The sequence below is a fragment of the Nerophis ophidion genome, linkage group LG24, assembly GCF_033978795.1.
Source record: "Nerophis ophidion isolate RoL-2023_Sa linkage group LG24, RoL_Noph_v1.0, whole genome shotgun sequence".
Lineage (NCBI taxonomy): Eukaryota > Metazoa > Chordata > Actinopteri > Syngnathiformes > Syngnathidae > Nerophis > Nerophis ophidion.
This window is the reverse complement of record NC_084634.1, coordinates 1,705,669-1,721,801: the sequence shown is the minus strand read 5'-3', so window position 1 is coordinate 1,721,801 and position 16,133 is coordinate 1,705,669. Positions and strand designations below refer to the sequence as shown.

General features: G+C 35.6%; 1 pseudogene; it reads right to left on the bottom strand.

Annotated features, from left to right (window-relative positions):
• The window catches only part of LOC133542612 (neuronal PAS domain-containing protein 3-like), a 232,873-nt pseudogene extending 220,116 nt beyond the window's left edge, over positions 1-12,757 (bottom strand).
• Positions 12,758-16,133: the final 3,376 nt, after the last annotated feature.

The window sequence follows — 16,133 nt, the reverse complement described above, 5'->3', positions numbered from 1 at the left end:
TAGTGGACATGTTTGAGTCAACAAAAGTCTACTGTAGTTGACGTGTCTGTTTGAGTCAACACATGTCCACTGTAGTGGGCGTGTCTGTCTGAGTCAACACATGTCCACTGTAGTGGACGTGTCCGAGTCAACACATGTCCACTGTAGTGGACGTGTCTGTCTGAGTCAACACATGTCCACTGTAGTGGACATGTCTGTCTGAGTCAACATGTCCACTGTAGTGGACATGTTTGAGTCAACAAAAGTCTACTGTAGTTGACGTGTCTGTTTGAGTCAACACATGTCCACTGTAGTGGAAGTGTCTGTCTGAGTCAACACATGTCCACTGTAGTGGACGTGTCTGAGTCAACACATATCCACTGTAGTGGACGTGTCTGAGTCAACACATGTCCACTGTAGTGGACGTGTCTGTCTGAGTCAACACATGTCCACTGTAGTGGACGTGTCTGTTTGAGTCAACACATGTCCACTGTAGTGGGCGTGTCTGTCTGAGTCAACACATGTCCACTGTAGTGGACATGTTCGAGTCAACAAAAGTCCACTGTAGTTGACGTGTCTGTCCGAGTCAACAAAAGTCCACTGTAGTGGACGTGTCCGAGTCAACACATGTCCACTGTAGTGGACGTGTCCGAGTCAACACATGTCCACTGTAGTGGACTTTTGTTTTTTTATTTAATGTAGCATTTATTTGCCCAACAGTGTAAAAAAAATTACCAAACACAAGTTGAGTTTCCTGCAATGAGTAGGCGACTTGTCCAAAGCGTACCCCGCCTTCCGCCCGATTGTAGCTGAGATAGGCACCAGCGCCCCCCGCTACTCCAAAGGGAATAAGCGGTAGGAAATGGATGGATTCTAGAGAAAAGTGCTATACAAATGTAATTCACAAAAGTCCAGCACAGTGGACTTAGTTACTCTCCTTCACAAACGTATAACTTAAAAGAAATAAAGATGTCCACTGCAGTGGACATGAGTGTCTTTGGTGAGAAAAAGAAAAGTTCGAGGGACAATATGTCCACTGTAGTGGACGTTTTAATCTCTTCCTACTTGTATGATTATGAAAACAATTATTATAGGGTAAAAAAAACACTAAAGTCCACTGTAGTGGACGTTATAATGTCTTCTTACTTGTACGACTGTGAAGATAATAGGGTTAAAAAACACTAAAGTCCACTGTAGTGGACGTTTTAATTTATTCCTACTTGTACAATTGTGAAGATAATTACTGTAGGGTTAAAAAAAAACCTTTGTCCACTGCACTGGACATTTTAATGTCTTCCTACTTGTACGAATGTGAAAATAATTAATATAGGGTTAAAAAACACTATGTCCACTGTAATGGACGTTTTATTTTATTCCTACTTGTATGATTGTGAGGATAACTTAAATAGGGTTAGAAAACAGTAAAAGTCCACTGTAGTGGACGTTTTAATGTCTTCCTAATTGTACGAATGTGAAAATAATTAATATAGGGTTAAAAAAAACACTATGTCCACTGTAGTGGACGTTTCAATGTCTTCCTACTTGTACGATTGTGAAGATAATTAATATAATTTTAAAAAACACTAAAGTCCACTGTAGTGAACGTTTTAATTGAATCCTACTTGTACGATTGTGAGGATAATTAATATAGGGTTAAAAAACAGTAAAAGTCCACTGTAGTGGACGTTTTAATTTTTTTCCTACTTGTTTGATTGTGAAGATAATTAATATCGGGTTAAAAAACACTTGAGTCCACTGTAGTGGACGTTTTATGTTATTCCTACTTGTACGATTGTGAGGATAATTTATATAGGGTTAAAAAAAACAGTAAAAGTCCACTGTAGTGGACGTTTTAATGTCTTCCTACTTGTACGAATGTGAAAATAATTAATATAGGGTTGAAAAAAAACACTATGTCCACTGTAGTGGACGTTTCAATGTCTTCCTACTTGTACGATTGTGAAGATAATTAATATAGGGTTAAAAAACACTAAAGTCCAGTGTAGTGGACGTTTTAATTTCTTCCTACTTGTACGATTGTGAAGATAATTAATATAGGGTTAAAAAACAGTGAAGTCCACTGTAGTGGACGTTTTAATGACTTCCTATTTGTACGATTGTGAAGATAATTAATATAGGGTTAAAAAACACTAAAGTCCACTGTAGTGGACGTTTTAATTTCTTCCTACTTGTACGATTGTGAAGATAATTAATATAGGGTTAAAAAAACAGTGAAGTCCACTGTAGTGGACGTTTTAATGACTTCCTACTTGTACGATTGTGAAGATAATTAATATAGGGTTAAAAAAACAGTCAAGTCCACTGTAGTGGACGTTTTAATTTCTTCCTACTTGTACGATTGTGAAGATAGTTAATACAGTGTTAAAAAACACTAAAGTCCACTGTAGTGGACGTTTTAATTTCTTCCTACTTGTACGATTGTGAAGATAATTAATATACGGTTAAAAAAACAGTCAAGTCCACTGTAGTGGACGTTTTAATGACTTCCTACTTGTACGATTGTGAAGATAGTTAATACAGTGTTAAAAAACACTAAAGTCCACTGTAGTGGACGTTTTAATTTCTTCCTACTTGTACGATTGTGAAGATAATTAATATACGGTTAAAAAAACAGTCAAGTCCACTGTAGTGGACGTTTTAATGTCTTCCTACTTGTACGATTGTGAAGATAATTAATATAGGGTTAAAAAACAGTGAAGTCCACTGTAGTGGACGTTTTAATTTCTTCCTTCTTGTACGATTGTGAAGATAATTAATATAGGGTAAAAAAAAACAGTCAAGTCCACTGTAGTGGACGTTTTAATGACTTCCTACTTGTACGATTGTGAAGATAATTAATATAGGGTTAAAAAACACTAAAGTCCACTGTAGTGGACGTTTTAATTTCTTCCTACTTGTACGATTGTGAAGATAATTAATATAGGGTTAAAAAAACAGTCAAGTCCACTGTAGTGGACGTTTTAATGACTTCCTATTTGTACGATTGTGAAGATAATTAATATAGGGTTAAAAAACAGTGAAGTCCACTGTAGTGGACGTTTTAATTTCTTCCTTCTTGTACGATTATAAAGATAATTAATATAGGGTTAGAAAACACTAAAGTCCACTGTAGTGGACATTTTAATGACTTCCTATTTGTACGATTGTGAAGATAATTAATATAGGGTTAAAAAACACTATGTCCACTGTAGTGGACGTTTTAATTTCTTCCTACTTGTACGATTGTGAAGATAATTAATATAGGGTATTAAAAACACTATGTCCACTGTAGTTGGCGTTTTATTTTATTCCTACTTGTATGATTGTGAGGATAATTTAAATGGGATTAAAAAAACAGTAAAAGTCCACTGTAGTGGACGTTTTAATGTCTTCCTACTTGTACAAATGTGAAGATAATTAATAAAAGGTTAAAAAAAAAGAAAAGTCCACTGTAGTTGACGATGTAATTTATTCCTACTGGTACAATTGTGAAGATAATTAATATAGGGTTAAAAAACACTGACGTCCACTGTAGTGGACATTTTCATTTCTTCCTACTTGTACGATTGTGAAGATAATTAATATAGGGTAAAAAAAAAACACTAAAGTCCACTGTAGTGGACGTTTTAATGTCTTCCTACTTGTACGATTGTGAAGATACTTAATATAATTTTAAAAAACACTATGTCCACTGTAGTGGACGTTTCAATTTTTTCCTATTTGTACGATTGTGAAGATAATTAATATAGGGTTAAAAAACACTGACGTCCACTGTAGTGGACGTTTTAATTTCTTCCTTCTTGTACGATTGTGAAGATAATTAATATAGGGTTAAAAAAACAGTCAAGTCCACTGTAGTGGACGTTTTAATGACTTCCTACTTGTACGATTGTGAAGATAATTAATATAGGGTTAAAAAAACAGTAAAAGTCCACTGTAGTGGACGTTTTAATGTCTTCCTACTTGTACAAATGTGAAAATAATTAATATAGGGTTAAAAAACACTGACGTCCACTGTAGTGGACATTTTCATTTCTTCCTACTTGTACGATTGTGAAGATAATTAATATAGGGTAAAAAAAAAACACTAAAGTCCACTGTAGTGGACGTTTTAATGTCTTCCTACTTGTACGATTGTGAAGATACTTAATATAATTTTAAAAAACACTATGTCCACTGTAGTGGACGTTTCAATTTTTTCCTATTTGTACGATTGTGAAGATAATTAATATAGGGTTAAAAAACACTGACGTCCACTGTAGTGGACGTTTTAATTTCTTCCTTCTTGTACGATTGTGAAGATAATTAATATAGGGTTAAAAAAACAGTCAAGTCCACTGTAGTGGACGTTTTAATGACTTCCTACTTGTACGATTGTGAAGATAATTAATATAGGGTTAAAAAAACAGTAAAAGTCCACTGTAGTGGACGTTTTAATGTCTTCCTACTTGTACAAATGTGAAAATAATTAATATAGGGTTAAAAAACACTGACGTCCACTGTAGTGGACATTTTCATTTCTTCCTACTTGTACGATTGTGAAGATAATTAATATAGGGTAAAAAAAAAACACTAAAGTCCACTGTAGTGGACGTTTTAATGTCTTCCTACTTGTACGATTGTGAAGATACTTAATATAATTTTAAAAAACACTATGTCCACTGTAGTGGACGTTTCAATTTTTTCCTATTTGTACGATTGTGAAGATAATTAATATAGGGTTAAAAAACACTGACGTCCACTGTAGTGGACGTTTTAATTTCTTCCTTCTTGTACGATTGTGAAGATAATTAATATAGGGTTAAAAAAACAGTCAAGTCCACTGTAGTGGACGTTTTAATGACTTCCTACTTGTACGATTGTGAAGATAATTAATATAGGGTTAAAAAAACAGTAAAAGTCCACTGTAGTGGACGTTTTAATGTCTTCCTACTTGTACAAATGTGAAAATAATTAATATAGGGTTAAAAAACACTGACGTCCACTGTAGTGGACATTTTCATTTCTTCCTACTTGTACGATTGTGAAGATAATTAATATAGGGTAAAAAAAAAACACTAAAGTCCACTGTAGTGGACGTTTTAATGTCTTCCTACTTGTACGATTGTGAAGATACTTAATATAATTTTAAAAAACACTATGTCCACTGTAGTGGACGTTTCAATTTTTTCCTATTTGTACGATTGTGAAGATAATTAATATAGGGTTAAAAAACACTGACGTCCACTGTAGTGGACGTTTTAATTTCTTCCTTCTTGTACGATTGTGAAGATAATTAATATAGGGTTAAAAAAACAGTCAAGTCCACTGTAGTGGACGTTTTAATGACTTCCTACTTGTACGATTGTGAAGATAATTAATATAGGGTTAAAAAAACAGTAAAAGTCCACTGTAGTGGACGTTTTAATGTCTTCCTACTTGTACAAATGTGAAAATAATTAATATAGGGTTAAAAAACACTGACGTCCACTGTAGTGGACATTTTCATTTCTTCCTACTTGTACGATTGTGAAGATAATTAATATAGGGTAAAAAAAAAACACTAAAGTCCACTGTAGTGGACGTTTTAATGTCTTCCTACTTGTACGATTGTGAAGATACTTAATATAATTTTAAAAAACACTATGTCCACTGTAGTGGACGTTTCAATTTTTTCCTATTTGTACAATTGTGAAGATAATTAATATAGGGTTAAAAAACACTGACGTCCACTGTAGTGGACGTTTTAATTTCTTCCTTCTTGTACGATTGTGAAGATAATTAATATAGGGTTAAAAAAACAGTCAAGTCCACTGTAGTGGACGTTTTAATGACTTCCTACTTGTACGATTGTGAAGATAATTAATATAGGGTTAAAAAAACAGTAAAAGTCCACTGTAGTGGACGTTTTAATGTCTTCCTACTTGTACAAATGTGAAAATAATTAATATAGGGTTAAAAAAAAACACTATGTCCACTGTAGTGGACGTTTTAATGTCTTCCTACTTGTACGATTGTGAAGATAATTAATATAGGGTTAAAAAAACAGTCAAGTCCACTGTAGTGGACGTTTTAATGACTTCCTACTTGTACGATTGTGAAGATAATTAATATAGGGTTAAAAAAACAGTCAAGTCCACTGTAGTGGACGTTTTAATGACTTCCTACTTGTACGATTGTGAAGATAATTAATATAGGGTTAAAAAAACAGTAAAAGTCCACTGTAGTGGACATTTTAATGTCTTCCTACTTGTACAAATGTGAAGATAATTAATATAGGCTTAAAAAAAAACACTATGTCCACTGTAGTGGACGTTTTAATGTCTTCCTACTTGTACGATTGTGAAGATAATTAATATAGGGTTAAAAAACAGTTTAGTCCACTGTAGTGGACGTTTTAATTTCTTCCTTCTTGTACGATTGGGAAGATAATTAATATAGGGTTAAAAAAACAGTCAAGTCCACTGTAGTGGACGTTTTAATGACTTCCTACTTATACGATTGTGAAGATAATTAATATAGGGTTAAAAAAACAGTAAAAGTCCACTGTAGTGGACATTTTAATGTCTTCCTACTTGTACAAATGTGAAGATAATTAATATAGGGTTAAAAAAAAACACTATGTCCACTGTAGTGGACGTTTTAATGTCTTCCTACTTGTACGATTGTGAAGATAATTAATATAGGGTTAAAAAACAGTTTAGTCCACTGTAGTGGACGTTTTAATTTCTTCCTTCTTGTACGATTGGGAAGATAATTAATATAGGGTTAAAAAAACAGTAAAAGTCCACTGTAGTGGACATTTTAATGTCTTCCTACTTGTACAAATGTGAAGATAATTAATATAGGGTTAAAAAAACAGTCAAGTCCACTGTAGTGGACGTTTTAATGACTTCCTACTTGTACGATTGTGAAGATAATTAATATAGGGTTAAAAAACAGTGAAGTCCACTGTAGTGGACGTTTTAATTTCTTCCTTCTTGTACGATTGGGAAGATAATTAATATAGGGTTAAAAAAACAGTCAAGTCCACTGTAGTGGACGTTTTAATTTCTTCCTACTTGTACGATTGTGAAGATAGTTAATACAGTGTTAAAAAACACTAAAGTCCACTGTAGTGGACGTTTTAATGTCTTCCTACTTGTACGATTGTGAAGATAATTAATATAGGGTTAAAAAACTGTTTAGTCCACTGTAGTGGACGTTTTAATTTCTTCCTTCTTGTACGATTGTGAAGATAATTAATATAGGGTATTAAAAACACTATGTCCACTGTAGTGGGCGTTTTATTTTATTCCTACTTGTATGATTGTGAGGATAATTTAAATAGGATTAAAAAAACAGTAAAAGTCCACTGTAGTGGACGTTTTAATGTCTTCCTACTTGTACAAATGTGAAGATAATTAATAAAAGGTTAAAAAAAAAGAAAAGTCCACTGTAGTTGACGATGTAATTTATTCCTACTGGTACAATTGTGAAGATAATTAATATAGGGTTAAAAAACACTGACGTCCACTGTAGTGGACATTTTCATTTCTTCCTACTTGTACGATTGTGAAGATAATTAATATAGGGTAAAAAAAAAACACTAAAGTCCACTGTAGTGGACGTTTTAATGTCTTCCTACTTGTACGATTGTGAAGATACTTAATATAATTTTAAAAAACACTATGTCCACTGTAGTGGACGTTTCAATTTTTTCCTATTTGTACGATTGTGAAGATAATTAATATAGGGTTAAAAAAACAGTCAAGTCCACTGTAGTGGACGTTTTAATGACTTCCTACTTGTACGATTGTGAAGATAATTAATATAGGGTTAAAAAAACAGTAAAAGTCCACTGTAGTGGACGTTTTAATGTCTTCCTACTTGTACAAATGTGAAAATAATTAATATAGGGTTAAAAAAAAACACTATGTCCACTGTAGTGGACGTTTTAATGTCTTCCTACTTGTACGATTGTGAAGATAATTAATATAGGGTTAAAAAAACAGTCAAGTCCACTGTAGTGGACGTTTTAATGACTTCCTACTTGTACGATTGTGAAGATAATTAATATAGGGTTAAAAAAACAGTCAAGTCCACTGTAGTGGACGTTTTAATGACTTCCTACTTGTACGATTGTGAAGATAATTAATATAGGGTTAAAAAAACAGTAAAAGTCCACTGTAGTGGACATTTTAATGTCTTCCTACTTGTACAAATGTGAAGATAATTAATATAGGCTTAAAAAAAAACACTATGTCCACTGTAGTGGACGTTTTAATGTCTTCCTACTTGTACGATTGTGAAGATAATTAATATAGGGTTAAAAAACAGTTTAGTCCACTGTAGTGGACGTTTTAATTTCTTCCTTCTTGTACGATTGGGAAGATAATTAATATAGGGTTAAAAAAACAGTCAAGTCCACTGTAGTGGACGTTTTAATGACTTCCTACTTGTACGATTGTGAAGATAATTAATATAGGGTTAAAAAAACAGTAAAAGTCCACTGTAGTGGACATTTTAATGTCTTCCTACTTGTACAAATGTGAAGATAATTAATATAGGGTTAAAAAAAAACACTATGTCCACTGTAGTGGACGTTTTAATGACTTCCTACTTGTACGATTGTGAAGATAATTAATATAGGGTTAAAAAAACAGTAAAAGTCCACTGTAGTGGACATTTTAATGTCTTCCTACTTGTACAAATGTGAAGATAATTAATATAGGGTTAAAAAAAAACACTATGTCCACTGTAGTGGACGTTTTAATGTCTTCCTACTTGTACGATTGTGAAGATAATTAATATAGGGTTAAAAAACAGTTTAGTCCACTGTAGTGGACGTTTTAATTTCTTCCTTCTTGTACGATTGGGAAGATAATTAATATAGGGTTAAAAAAACAGTAAAAGTCCACTGTAGTGGACATTTTAATGTCTTCCTACTTGTACAAATGTGAAGATAATTAATATAGGGTTAAAAAAACAGTCAAGTCCACTGTAGTGGACGTTTTAATGACTTCCTACTTGTACGATTGTGAAGATAATTAATATAGGGTTAAAAAACAGTTTAGTCCACTGTAGTGGACGTTTTAATTTCTTCCTACTTGTACGATTGTGAAGATAATTAATATAGGGTTAAAAAACAGTCAAGTCCACTGTAGTGGACGTTTTAATGACTTCCTACTTGTACGATTGTGAAGATAATTAATATAGGGTTAAAAAACAGTTTAGTCCACTGTAGTGGACGTTTTAATGTCTTCCTACTTGTACGATTGTGAAGATAATTAATATAGGGTTAAAAAAAAACACTATGTCCACTGTAGTGGACGTTTTAATGTCTTCCTACTTGTACGATTGTGAAGATAATTAATATAGGGTTAAAAAAACAGTAAAAGTCCACTGTAGTGGACATTTTAATGTCTTCCTACTTGTACAAATGTGAAGATAATTAATATAGGGTTAAAAAAACAGTAAAAGTCCACTGTAGTGGACGTTTTAATGTCTTCCTACTTGTACGATTGTGAAGATAATTAATATAGGGTTAAAAAACAGTTTAGTCCACTGTAGTGGACGTTTTAATTTCTTCCTTCTTGTACGATTGTGAAGATAATTAATATAGGGTTAAAAAACACTGACGTCCACTGTAGTGGACGTTGCTTCTCAAGGGGGTTCCCAGCTGTGTGCTGGGGGGGGGGGGGGGGGGGGGGGTAAGTCATCAAAACTGTAAAGCTGGCAGTCTATGCCCAGGTCGGGGGGGGGGGGGGGGGGGGTCTCTGAGGGCCCTCAGGGGTCTCAGACAGGATGACGAAGACGGGTAAAAGACGGCCATGTTTAAATCAAGATGGAGGACGGGTGACGCGCAGGTTGTACCCGAGTGTGTGTGTGTGTGTGTGTGTGTGTGTGTGTCTGTGTGTGTGTCTGAGTGTGTGTGTGTGTCTGTGTGTGTGGGGGGGGGGGGGGGGGCACCCCGCAGCTTGTGATGATTAGAGAAAAAAAACAAGCCTGCTGAGCGGACAAGGAAGCAAATTATTCACCCTGAGAGTGAAGGAGACAAGGAAGCAAGGAAAGGAAGCAAGGAAAGGAAGCAAACACCTGCTAAATTCCAACAAAATCACTTTTCAACTTTTAACTTGTTTTTGTTGGATTTTCACAAAAATCACCTTCGAACTTTGACGTGTTTTTATTTTATTTTGTTGAATTCTGGCACAAAAATCACCATTGAAGTTTAAAATATTGTTTTTCTTTTTTCAAATTCCTGCAAAATCAGCTTTGAACTTTAAACTTTAAGGTATTTTATTTTTGTTGAATTTCCACAAAATCCCCATTGAACTTTACAACCTTTTTTTTTTGTTGAATTTTCCTAAAATTACCTTTGACCTTAAACCTTTTGGTATTTTATTTTGATGAATTTTCACAAACTCAGCTTTGAACTTTAGAATACGTTTTTATTTTATTTGGTTGAATTCTCGCAAAATCACCTTTGACCTTTAAAACATTTTTTTATTTTATTTTGTTGAATTCCTGCAAAATCAGCTTTCAACTTTAAACTTTCCATTATTTTATTTTGTTGGATTCCCACAAAATCACCTTTGAACTTTACACCTGTTGGTATTTTATTTTGTTGAATTCCCCAAAAATCCCATTTGACATTTTAACTTTCTGTTATTTTATTTTGTTGAATTCCCTCAAATCACCTTTGACCTTTACACCTGTTGGTATTTTATTTTGTTGAATTCCCACATAATCCTCTTTGACTTTTAAACTTGTTTTAATTTTATTTTGTTGAATTCCCACAAAATCACCTTCGACCTTTAAATATTTCTGCATTTTATTTTGTTGAATTCCCACAAAATCACCTTCGACCTTTAAATATTTCTGCATTTTATTTTGTTGAATTCCCACAAAATCACCTTTGACCTTTACACCTGTTGGCATTTTATTTTGTTGAATTCCCCAAAAATCCCATTTGACATTTTAACTTTCTGTTATTTTATTTTGTTGAATTCCCTCAAATCACCTTTGACCTTTACACCTGTTGGTATTTTATTTTGTTGAATTCCCACATAATCCTCTTTGACTTTTAAACTTGTTTTAATTTTATTTTGTTGAATTCCCACAAAATCACCTTCGACCTTTAAATATTTCTGCATTTTATTTTGTTGAATTCCCACAAAATCACCTTTGACCTTTACACCTGTTGGCATTTTATTTTGTTGAATTCTGACATAATCCTCTTTGACTTTTAAACTTTATTTTATTTTATTTTGTTGAATTCCCACAAAATCACCTTCGACCTTTAAATATTTCTGCATTTTATTTTGTTGAATTCCCACAAAATCACCTTCGACCTTTAAATATTTCTGCATTTTATTTTGTTGAATTCCCACAAAATCACCTTTGACCTTTACACCTGTTGGCATTTTATTTTGTTGAATTCCCCAAAAATCCCATTTGACATTTTAACTTTCTGTTATTTTATTTTGTTGAATTCCCTCAAATCACCTTTGACCTTTACACCTGTTGGTATTTTATTTTGTTGAATTCCCACATAATCCTCTTTGACTTTTAAACTTGTTTTAATTTTATTTTGTTGAATTCCCACAAAATCACCTTCGACCTTTAAATATTTCTGCATTTTATTTTGTTGAATTCCCACAAAATCACCTTTGACCTTTACACCTGTTGGCATTTTATTTTGTTGAATTCCCCAAAAATCCCATTTGACATTTTAACTTTCTGTTATTTTATTTTGTTGAATTCCCTCAAAGTCACCTTTGACCTTTACACCTGTTGGCATTTTATTTTGTTGAATTCTGACATAATCCTCTTTGACTTTTAAACTTTATTTTATTTTATTTTGTTGAATTCCCACAAAATCACCTTCGACCTTTAAATATTTCTGCATTTTATTTTGTTGAATTCCCACAAAATCACCTTCGACCTTTAAATATTTCTGCATTTTATTTTGTTGAATTCCCTCAAAGTCACCTTTGACCTTTACACCTGTTGGCATTTTATTTTGTTGAATTCCCCAAAAATCCCATTTGACATTTTAACTTTCTGTTATTTTATTTTGTTGAATTCCCTCAAATCACCTTTGACCTTTACACCCGTTGGCATTTTATTTTGTTGAATTCCCACATAATCCCCTTTGACTTTTAAATATTTCTGCATTTTATTTTGTTGAATTTTCACAAAAGCCACCTTTGACCTTTACACCTTTTGGTATTTTATTTTGTTAAACTCCCACAAAACCCCCTTTGACTTTTAACCTTGTTTTGCAAAATAATTATTTGCCGAATAACGGATACTATTTATGGGGCCAACTACTTCCGGCCGCACGCGGCGTGACAGGATGTGGAAATGTTGAAGAAATGCAGTAAAAAAGTGTTGTTGACTTTTGACTTCCGCCCGCAGCCACAGGTGCTTCCTACCTTTGCTGGTAGCCCGGAAGTCCCTGCACGCTCTGCGGGGGTCCGTTGGTGACCCCCGGTGCTGGCATCCGGCAGCCCGGGGCAGAAGACACCATCCCCCCGCCGCCGCCGCCGCCGCCTCCGCCTCCTCCTCCGGCGGCCGTCACCTGGACGCTGAAGTCCGGGAAGATCCTGATCATGTCCCCGCTGCTGCTCCGCGCGGTCCTCGGAATGAGCGCCGGTGGTCTGGAAGCTTCTTTGCCGCGTCTTCAAGCTTCCGCCCGGACCATGTTGCCGCGCCGGGAGCAGAGAAGCACACTGGCCGCCTCAGCGGACACTTTTTGTGGGGGCGCGCGCGGTCATGTTGCCGCACGTTGCCGTCTCCTTCCCGGCGAGCGCCGTTCTTCGTCCGCGGGAAGCGTCCGCGGGAAGCGTCCACGCGCGTCCGGTCATGCTCCGCCGGGGTGCGCGCGTGTGTGCGCGCCTGTGGAGGAATGTCGGGGAGCGTCGCGCGGCGTGCGCGTGCGTGCGCGCGACCGAGCTAAAGAGAGAGAGAGCGATGACGTGTGTGTGCGTGTGCACGTGTGAGTGTGTGTCGAAGGAGGAAGTACCCGTGGTCACGTGATGACAGTCAGGTGATGACAGGCCGCCCTTAATTGGAGTGAAATGTGTCACTAATTAAAGTCTGATTGCTCTCCAAAAGGGACAAGCGGTAGCAAAAATGGATGGATTGTCTTTTTTTTATATAGTTGGAGCATGCGTAGTTTAATTAGACTTAGTACTGTAGTCTTGGTACTTAGACCTCGATTAGACTTAGTACTGTAGTCTTGGTACTTAGACCTCAATTAGACTTTGTACTGTAGTCTTGGTACTTAGACCTCTGTTGGACTTAGTACTGTAGTCTTGGTACTTAGACCTCAATTAGACTTTGTACTGTAGTCTTGGTACTTAGACCTCTGTTGGACTTAGTACTGTAGTCTTGGTACTTAGACCTCGATTAGACTTTGTACTGTAGTCTTGGTACTTAGACCTCGATTAGACTTAGTACTGTAGTCTTGGCACTTAGACCTCAATTAGACTTTGTACTGTAGTCTTGGTACTTAGACCTCTGTTGGACTTAGTACTGTAGTCTTGGTACTTAGACCTCAATTAGACTTAGTACTGTAGTCTTGGTACTTAGACCTCATTTAGACTTAGTACTGTAGTCTTGGTACTTAGACCTCGATTAGACTTTGTACTGTAGTCTTGGTACTTAGACCTCGTTTGGACTTAGTACTGTGGTCTTGGTACTTAGACCTCGTTTGGACTTAGTACTGTGGTCTTGGTACTTAGACCTCTGTTGGACTTAGTACTGTAGTCTTGGTACTTAGACCTAAATTAGACTTTGCACTGTAGTCTTGGTACTTAGACCTCAATTAGACTTAGTACTGTAGTCTTGGTACTTAGACCTCAATTAGACTTAGTACTGTAGTCTTGGTACTTAGACCTCGTTTAGACTTAGTACTGTAGTCTTGGTACTTAGACCTCAATTAGACTTAGTACTGTAGTCTTGGTACTAAGACCTCAATTAGATTTAGTACTGTAGTCTTGGTACTTAGACCTCGATTAGACTTAGTACTGTAGTCTTGGTACTTAGACCTCGATTAGACTTAGTACTGTAGTCTTGGTACTTATACCTCAATTAGATTTAGTACTGTAGTCTTGGTACTTAGTCCTCGATTAGACTTAGTACTGTAGTCTTGGTACTTAGACCTCAATTAGACTTAGTACTGTAGTCTTGGTACTTAGACCTCAATTAGACTTAGTACTGTAGTCTTGGTACTTAGACCTCGATTAGACTTAGTACTGTAGTCTTGGTACTTAGACCTCGATTAGACTTAGTACTGTAGTCTTGGTACTTATACCTCAATTAGATTTAGTACTGTAGTCTTGGTACTTAGTCCTTGATTAGACTTAGTACTGTAGTCTTGGTACTTAGACCTCAATTAGACTTAGTACTGTAGTCTTGGTACTTAGACCTCGCTTAGACTTAGTACTGTAGTCTTGGTACTTATACCTCAATTAGATTTAGTACTGTAGTCTTGGTACTTAGTCCTCGATTAGACTTAGTACTGTAGTCTTGGTACTTAGACCTCAATTAGACTTAGTACTGTAGTCTTGGTACTTAGACCTCGCTTAGACTTAGTACTGTAGTCTTGGTACTTATACCTCAATTAGATTTAGTACTGTAGTCTTGGTACTTAGTCCTCGATTAGACTTAGTACTGTAGTCTTGGTACTTAGACCTCAATTAGACTTTATACTGTAGTCTTGGTACTTAGACCTCAATTAGACTTAGTACTGTAGTCTTGGTACTTAGACCTCAATTAGACTTAGTACTGTAGTCTTGGTACTTAGATCTCGTTTAGACTTAGCACTGTAGTCTTGGTACTTAGACCTCGTTTAGACTTAGTACTGTAGTCTTGGTACTTAGACGTCTGTTGGACTTAGTACTGTAGTCTTGGTACTTAGACCTCGATTAGACTTAGTACTGTAGTCTTGGTACTTAGACCTCAATTAGACTTAGTACTGTAGTCTTGGTACTTAGACCTCAATTAGACTTAGTACTGTAGTCTTGGTACTTAGACCTCAATTAGATTTAGTACTGTAGTCTTGGTACTTAGACCTCGATTAGACTTAGTACTGTAGTCTTGGTACTTAGACCTCGATTAGACTTAGTACTGTAGTCTTGGTACTTAGACCTCGATTAGACTTTGTACTGTAGTCTTGGTACTTAGACCTCGATTAGACTTAGTACTGTAGTCTTGGTACTTAGACCTCAATTAGACTTAGTACTGTAGTCTTGGTATTTAGACCTCGATTAGACTTAGTACTGTAGTCTTGGTACTTAGACCTCAATTAGACTTTGTACTGTAGTCTTGGTACTTAGACCTCAATTAGATTTAGTACTGTAGTCTTGGTACTTAGACCTCAATTAGACTTTGTACTGTAGTCTTGGTACTTAGACCTCATTTAGACTTAGTACTGTAGTCTTGGTACTTAGACCTCAATTAGATTTAGTACTGTAGTCTTGGTACTTAGACCTCAATTAGACTTTGTACTGTAGTCTTGGTACTTAGACCTAAATTAGACTTTGTACTGTAGTCTTGGGTCTTTGAACTCATTTAGACTTTGTACTGTAGTCTTGGTACTTAGACCTCGTTTAGACTTAGTACTGTAGTCTTGGTACTTAGACCTCGTTTGGACTTAGTACTGTAGTCCTGGTACTTAGACCTTTATTAGACTTTGTACTGTAGTCTTGGTTCTTTGAACTCATTTAGACTTTGTACTGTAGTCTTGGTACTTAGACCTCAATTAGACTTTGTACTGTAGTCTTGGTACTTAGACCTCGTTTAGACTTAGTACTGTAGTCTTGGTACTTAGACCTCAATTAGACTTAGTACTGTAGTCTTGGTACTTAGACCTCAATTAGACTTTGTACTGTAGTCTTGGTACTTAGACCTCAATTAGACTTTGTACTGTAGTCTTGGTACTTAGACCTCTGTTGGACTTAGTACTGTAGTCTTGGTACTTAGACCTAAATTAGACTTTTTACTGTAGTCTTGGGTCTTTGAACTCATTTAGACTTTGTACTGTAGTCTTGGTACTTAGACCTCGATTAGACTTAGTACTGTAGTCTTGGTACTTAGACCTAAATTAGACTTTGTACTGTAGTCTTGGGTCTTTGAACTCATTTAGACTTTATACTGTAGTCTAGGTACTTAGACCTTAATTAGAC